Raw genomic sequence first — 6,448 nt, 5'->3', positions numbered from 1 at the left:
TCAGGAGGGGGTGACGGGGTTGTAGAAGAGCATGAGGATCTTGCCCTGGTCCCGGGAGGAGCGGCTCCTGGCTGCATGTACTTGAAGATGATGTTCCCGAAGAACAGGGAGCCCAGGACGAGGTGTTGAAGACTGTGTCTTCCTGAGGATGACTGCATGCTGAGCACAGCACTGATGATGTGACCACAGGAGACAAAGAGGAAGACCACGGGAAACAGCATGATGCCCACATCCAGGACAAGGACAGTGCCCTCAATAGCCACCATGCTGACACAGGCCACATGGATCAGGATAGGTATCTCACACAGGAAGTGATCCTTCTTCTTGTGCACACAGCAGTGTAACCATAGGGTCACTGACACATGACCAAGAAATTGACTGCACCACAGCCTGGAAATCATGATCACAGTGTAGGGCAGGGGCTTCCAGATAGCCACTAACCTGTCATAGGCCATGACACTCAGCAGCAGTCCCTCCACTCTACCCAGGCCCAGGAACAGGAAGAGCTGGACTGTGCCTCTGCAGAGCTGATGGTCTTGTTGTGGACACGTAGGTTGTGCAGCAGTTGGGGATGGGGCTGGGGGTGAATCTGAGGTCCAGGAAGTACGAAGGGGGTAAGGAGTACACGGGTATGTGGAGGTGGGGTCCAGCTGCGACACCAGGAGGATGGAGTGTGGCCCAGCAGGGTCAGCAGTTGGGCTACCAGGAGGACCACAAAGAGGACCCTCTTCACATTGGGGAAACTGGAGAATCCCAGGAGGATAAAGAGGCCCTGGGAGCTGCCATTGGTCCCATCGATCTCTATGGCACCTGAGGAGAGGTGTCAACAGCAGAAGCGGCAAGGGCTGCTGGAGTGTGGGCTCCTAGCCAGGCTTAAAGCAGCACAGTGAGGACTTGTTTACTGACTCACATAACCTCTATCTGTGCTGTGCAGGCTCTGCTGGGGTTATTATTATTATTCCCAAGTTATAGAAAGGAAACGGAGACACTTGTGTGAAGTGAATGTCCCACGTGGAGGGGCAGAGCTGGTCTGCACCCAGGAAATGTGACTGCCATCTTCACCCTTATCCACCCCTGATTCATTGTTACTGCAGAACAGGAGGACACACACCTGCTGAGAACTATCCTTTGCTTCTTCCAGCTACACAAGTTCCTGAGCTCCTGTCAAAACCTCAGAAGTACAAAGAACACCCCAAACAACCACCTTATAGGATTTAGGAAACACCATGTGCAGCTGATCCTTGAACATCATGGGGTTGAAGTACAAGGGCAAGTCATACAGAAATCTGGTTCAGTATATAAAACAACTTAGAGATTTGCAAGCATTTGATAAACTAAAAGACAAAACATGTAACTAAATATTCAGTCTTTTAAAAAATATTTATTTTTTTTTTAGTTTTTTAGGTGGACACTTGTCTTTATTTCATAGTTGTGCGGTGCTGAGAATCGAACCTAGTGGCTCCTGCAAGTTAGGTGAGCACTCCACCATGGAGCCACAGCCCCATCCTACATATTCAATCTTTATCAAAAATTTAGAATGTCATGAATGCATAAATCTATGCTGTCATTATGATACTTTATCATTTACTACTATAAAATACACACAAATCTCATGTAAAAAGTGAAAATATATCAACATTTCCGGAAACAGAGACCATACAAGGTGCCACTTGCAAAGGAGAGAAATAAAAACCAAAGCAAAACCGCAGCAGCAGCATCCCTGCAGGAGAGGAACTTGGGGAGCCTGGCACTGTGTCATGACCTCAGCCACCCCTGTGGCGGGAAACGTGTCCTTCTCCTCACTTGAGCAATGGGGACAGGATCCCAAGCTCCTGGCCCCTGTGTGGAGGTGACTGCTCAGGCTTCTGACTCCCAATAGGAAACCCAGGCTCCTGGGACCCCCAACAGTCCTGACCCCGGGACCCTCTCCTCACAGTGGAGAGAAATTTACCCAAAGACACCCCAGACAAAAGGTACCCTGCACATCAAACTTCACCTGGAGGATGCAGGGATATGCTCAGAGGAGCATCCTGGGTCCTCAATCCAAGGGAGCCCCTCACCCTCTTCACCCAGCATCCATATTGCTCCCTTGTCAGATGAAATATGAAAAAAAACTCCCATGAAATCAAGCTAAAAAGAACAGAGAAATGAGACAATTTCTATGACAATATATTCACCATTATTTTTGCCAATACATCACAATTTCCAACTCATGATGTAAACCATGGTCATGGAGCTGTGCTCCATTAGGTCATGGCTCAGACTCTGAGTCTGAGGGTGACAATTTCAAATAACACCCACTTAAAGCCTGTGACGTGCCCACCCCAGAGCTTGGATAGGGGGGAAGAAGCAATTTTTGCTTCTGTAGACCATGGGACAGTGGGACCCAGTGAGCACTGCTGGACCAGGACACTGACTGCTTCACGTTGGTTTCACAGCTTTACCCAAGAGAAGCGATTGCATTTGTGCTGACTGCTCAGGAGACAGCCTCCTGGGGTGCTCTGACCACCACACGCTGGGCAGCTGGCCCCGGAGTCCAACCTGAGCTGTGAATTCTGCTGTTGGGAGTCCCTTTAAGTCCTGTGTAGGGGAGTATGGAACAGCTGCTGTGCCCCAGAACACATTGGGCCTCACCCCCATTCAGATAATGAGGTGTGGCTCCAGGAGTAGGCATCACCCAGTGGGGTCGAGTTACACCCACCTGTTCCTTTGGAATTCTACTCTTTGCACTTTTGGGATAGAATGTTCCATGGAACCTCCCCTTGTGTGTCTACTTCCCTTGTTCTGCCCTTGATCCCCACACAGCACATGAGATGGGTGTGGCCTTCCAGAATGTCAATCTACTGGCAGCAGACATCAGGAAGACTCCACCCCCTGAATCTTGACCCTATCCTCATTTGAATGGCTTCTCCTTAATAAAATGGGGCTCCAGACCTGCTCTCTCTCTTTCTTGCCTGCCTTGCCTCCTTTAGGGGAGCTGGGTGAGGAAGCCATCAAAGAACCCAAAGAAAAAGACATTTCTCTGTCTCTGTGTGATAATGTCATGCAGCCCAGTTCACCTGGAGTGACCCTGACTGGTTTAGTCCTATGTCGGGACAAGTGGTGTCCTGTACTTGAACTTCAGTGTAAATTTTAGAAATTTAGTGAGTTTGGAATTTCTCTCCAGAAGTTAAGTGCACTTAGGATTTCAGAGTGTGGTGGGTTGAATTGTAGAAAGTAAGTGAATTAGACCGAAGAAGAAGTTGTGATGTTAGACTCATAAGATCTGGGAATTTTTCGTCTGTAGAAAGATAAACATAAACTATTTTTGCCATTCTAGAAACCATAAGTAAATATAAAGAATTATGAAGGTGATTCATGGGATATGTTGCTAAGTTCGGTGCTCTTCTATGGGAAAATTGCTTTTCTGAAAAGTTTTTATTGTTTTTGTGTATTTTTTTATTTTAAAGTATTAGGTAAAGTGCTAGGATGGCCCTAGGCCGGAGCCTAAGCAACTCCACTTTAAAAACTTCAGTTTAACCTGCAGTTTCACCAGACACATCCACAGATCCCTCCAGTATGGCCTCAAACAAGTTACTTTAGCTCACTCTAATAGAGTGAAGCCTCTGGCTGGCTGTCCTTGCCTGATAAGAGGGAAAGGGAGAAGATCAGGGTGGAGACCACAGGACCACAAGTTTCTGACCTCAGGGTAAATGACATCACTGAGAAATCCAGTGGTGGCTGGTAGGGATCGAAAGGGGAGTCAAAAGGCCCCAAATTTAGTATAAATGATAGAGCTGATGAACAGGGATTCAGCCAGCTGAAACAAGGATGCACTAGAGCTGGAGAGCCTGCTGAGGACCTGACATCCCATCACTTTTCATCATTCCTGATTCTCTGCATGATCCTCACTGCTCTCAAACTCTACCGCCTCATCTGGAACTTGGTGAGAGCCCCAACTCCTCCCTATGACCCCCTCCTCAACCGGTCATCCGTTCCACACTAAGGAAAAAGTCTGCCTTGGTTCCAGACCTGATCACCGAGGTCTGAGTGAGTGTGCATCTGCTGGACTCAAAGCTTAGGACTTAAGACATTTGAGCTTAGCATGCAGAGGGAATGTCTGTCACTAGCCTGTCCTGATTAAGTGTGTTTTGCAGTGCTTAGAATGAATCTAGAACTGTTTTCTGTGGATTGATTATGTCTATTGCAGTGCCCAGCATTAAGGATTGTGTTTTCTTGATTAAGAATCTATAGAGTGAAACTGTATGGAGTAACTTTGTAAGGTTCCGGTGAAGCGTCGGAGGAAGAGACCACCAAGAGACTGACTTTATACAATAAGCAGGAGGGAGTTTATTGAGGATCCAATTCAGCGCGCTGAGGCTCCAGGCAGGCTCGCTCAAGAAGGGAGAGCAGCCCAGAGCCCAGAGCCCAGAGCAGAGGTCAAGCAGAGCTTAAGTACACTTTTTGGGAAGGGTGGGGGCCTTTGCATACATCAGAACAAATCATCATGAGGCACGGGAAAATTGAACAACAAGTCTGAGACATGATTAGTACATTCATTGGCGGGAACAGATGGGGCAGGGGTGATTGGTCACTCCTAAGCGGGGTACACATTCAAACTGATTGGTTTAGGTCCTGCAATGCCTACGTGCTAGGCTTCACAGAGTCCCAAGTTATTAGACAACTAGGGAGTCAATGGGAATATTTACTGGGCAGTTCGGGTATTGTCCTAACAGCTATAGGAATTACAGTTTTTTGGGGTAGCAGAGAAATTTAACAATACTTGGTCTTTTACTTTTTAACCCAAGCCTTGTAGCTTAGAAGCTTTACAATGCCTGGTCTTTTACACTTTAACTCAGGCTTTGCAGCTTAGAAGCAGCTTAGAAATTTTACCCTTACAACTTGAGTGAATAAAGCTTTGGAAAAGGCAGAAGCGCGTGGACATTCTTCTCCCCTCGAGTGCATACATCGCAATTTTGCCCCCTCACAACATAAAGATTTTTTGGAATCTATATTCTAGGGGTCAATGTTTGGAGAGTAAGAGGAAAAAGAAAACATTTTTTATGGTTCGACTTGATACAGGGCATTTTCTGCTGGTAGAGAGGCAAATTGTGTTCTGCTGTTTTTCCAAATGTGCTCAAACAATTTGTACTGAGCCTCATCCCTGCATTTTTGTCCCATTGGGGTTGGAACAGCTTTAATTAACTCAGCTGAAGGACATAGAACCAGCCCCTGCTCCCTAAAAGGTCTTAACTAGAACCACCTAGCTGTGCTTTTGACCCTTAAGCAACCTAGTCTGGGGGCCAAAAGCAGACTGCCTTAGGGTTGGACCGTAATGCTGGCCTCTGCCTTTAAATCACTGTTTTAAAGTGCCCACGCTCTGGAAAGAGAAAATGTAAAAGATGGGAGAACACGAGGGGTGAGGGGAAGACACAGGGAAACAGCCCATTAAGTAGGAGAGAGCTAACCCCTGACCTTGGGACCCAGGCAGCTGCAGCAGCCACAGCCAGTTCTGGGCTGTTCCATCACCATGGTAAACAGGGGAGCCTGGGAGGTGGAACCTGGCTTCCTCATCAGACCTTTCCCATTTTCCAGGGCTTCCAGTTGGTCCTTCCTCTGCCACCCAGGCAGGGCTTCTGGTCCCGCCTCCCAGCCACTAACCTGTGCTTCCTGCTTCACCCAGGTTGGCTACTGGAGCTTCAAGGAGCCTGCATTTTTAAGAATGTGCACCTGAAATACAAGTGATCACTTTCAGGCAAAATCTGACTCCACAGGCTTCCCCGTTACAGCCCTAAGCCTGACTCGCTCTGAAGCTAAATAACTGTGTGTGTGTGTGTGTGTGTGTGTGTGTGTGTGTGTGTCTCAACAGCTTCCTTTACAGTGCTTCTTTTTGCTCTTCATGGTAATATTACTAAACAATATTCCGTTGATGAGAAGTCACAAACATAGGCTTCTTACAATTTTGGAGATCATGGGAATGCGTTTTGCACCACTCAGACATCAAAACCAGCATCTGAGATCTTTTCTCACAATGATTCTGTGATGACCAAGAAATCCTTCTTCTCTTTCCTGACTACGTAATTACAATAAACAAACAAATGTATACACAAGAATTTTTTTAACCACATCACATGACATCACAAATAGAATGAGTGCACTACTAGTCCAAAGTAAAATAAATGGGCCCAAATACTTTTAAGAGCCACATGATTTAATGAGACTCACTTTAAAATTCTGTGGCTATATAACAGTAAATTATATTTTTATTATGAATGCATATCTTTCCAGTTATTTGGATAATCTAGAGTCCTTAATTCATAAAATAATTGACATATATGTCTGATTTTTTAATTAATATGTATCTATTTTCTTCTAATTGTTTTTCAAAAGAAAACACTTTAGTTATATTTCTTATACATGCATCTATCTCATGCTCTGCATTTTATAGTACAGATATTTAAGATGAATG

General features: G+C 46.0%; 1 pseudogene; it reads right to left on the bottom strand.

Moving 5' to 3' along the window:
- LOC143639729 (olfactory receptor 2W3-like) lies at nucleotides 1-2,640 on the bottom strand (annotated as a pseudogene).
- Nucleotides 2,641-6,448: the final 3,808 nt, after the last annotated feature.

Source organism: Callospermophilus lateralis, chromosome Y, assembly GCF_048772815.1.
Source record: "Callospermophilus lateralis isolate mCalLat2 chromosome Y, mCalLat2.hap1, whole genome shotgun sequence".
Lineage (NCBI taxonomy): Eukaryota > Metazoa > Chordata > Mammalia > Rodentia > Sciuridae > Callospermophilus > Callospermophilus lateralis.
Note: the sequence above shows the minus strand (reverse complement) of the source record. Positions and strands in the feature narration are given on the sequence as shown.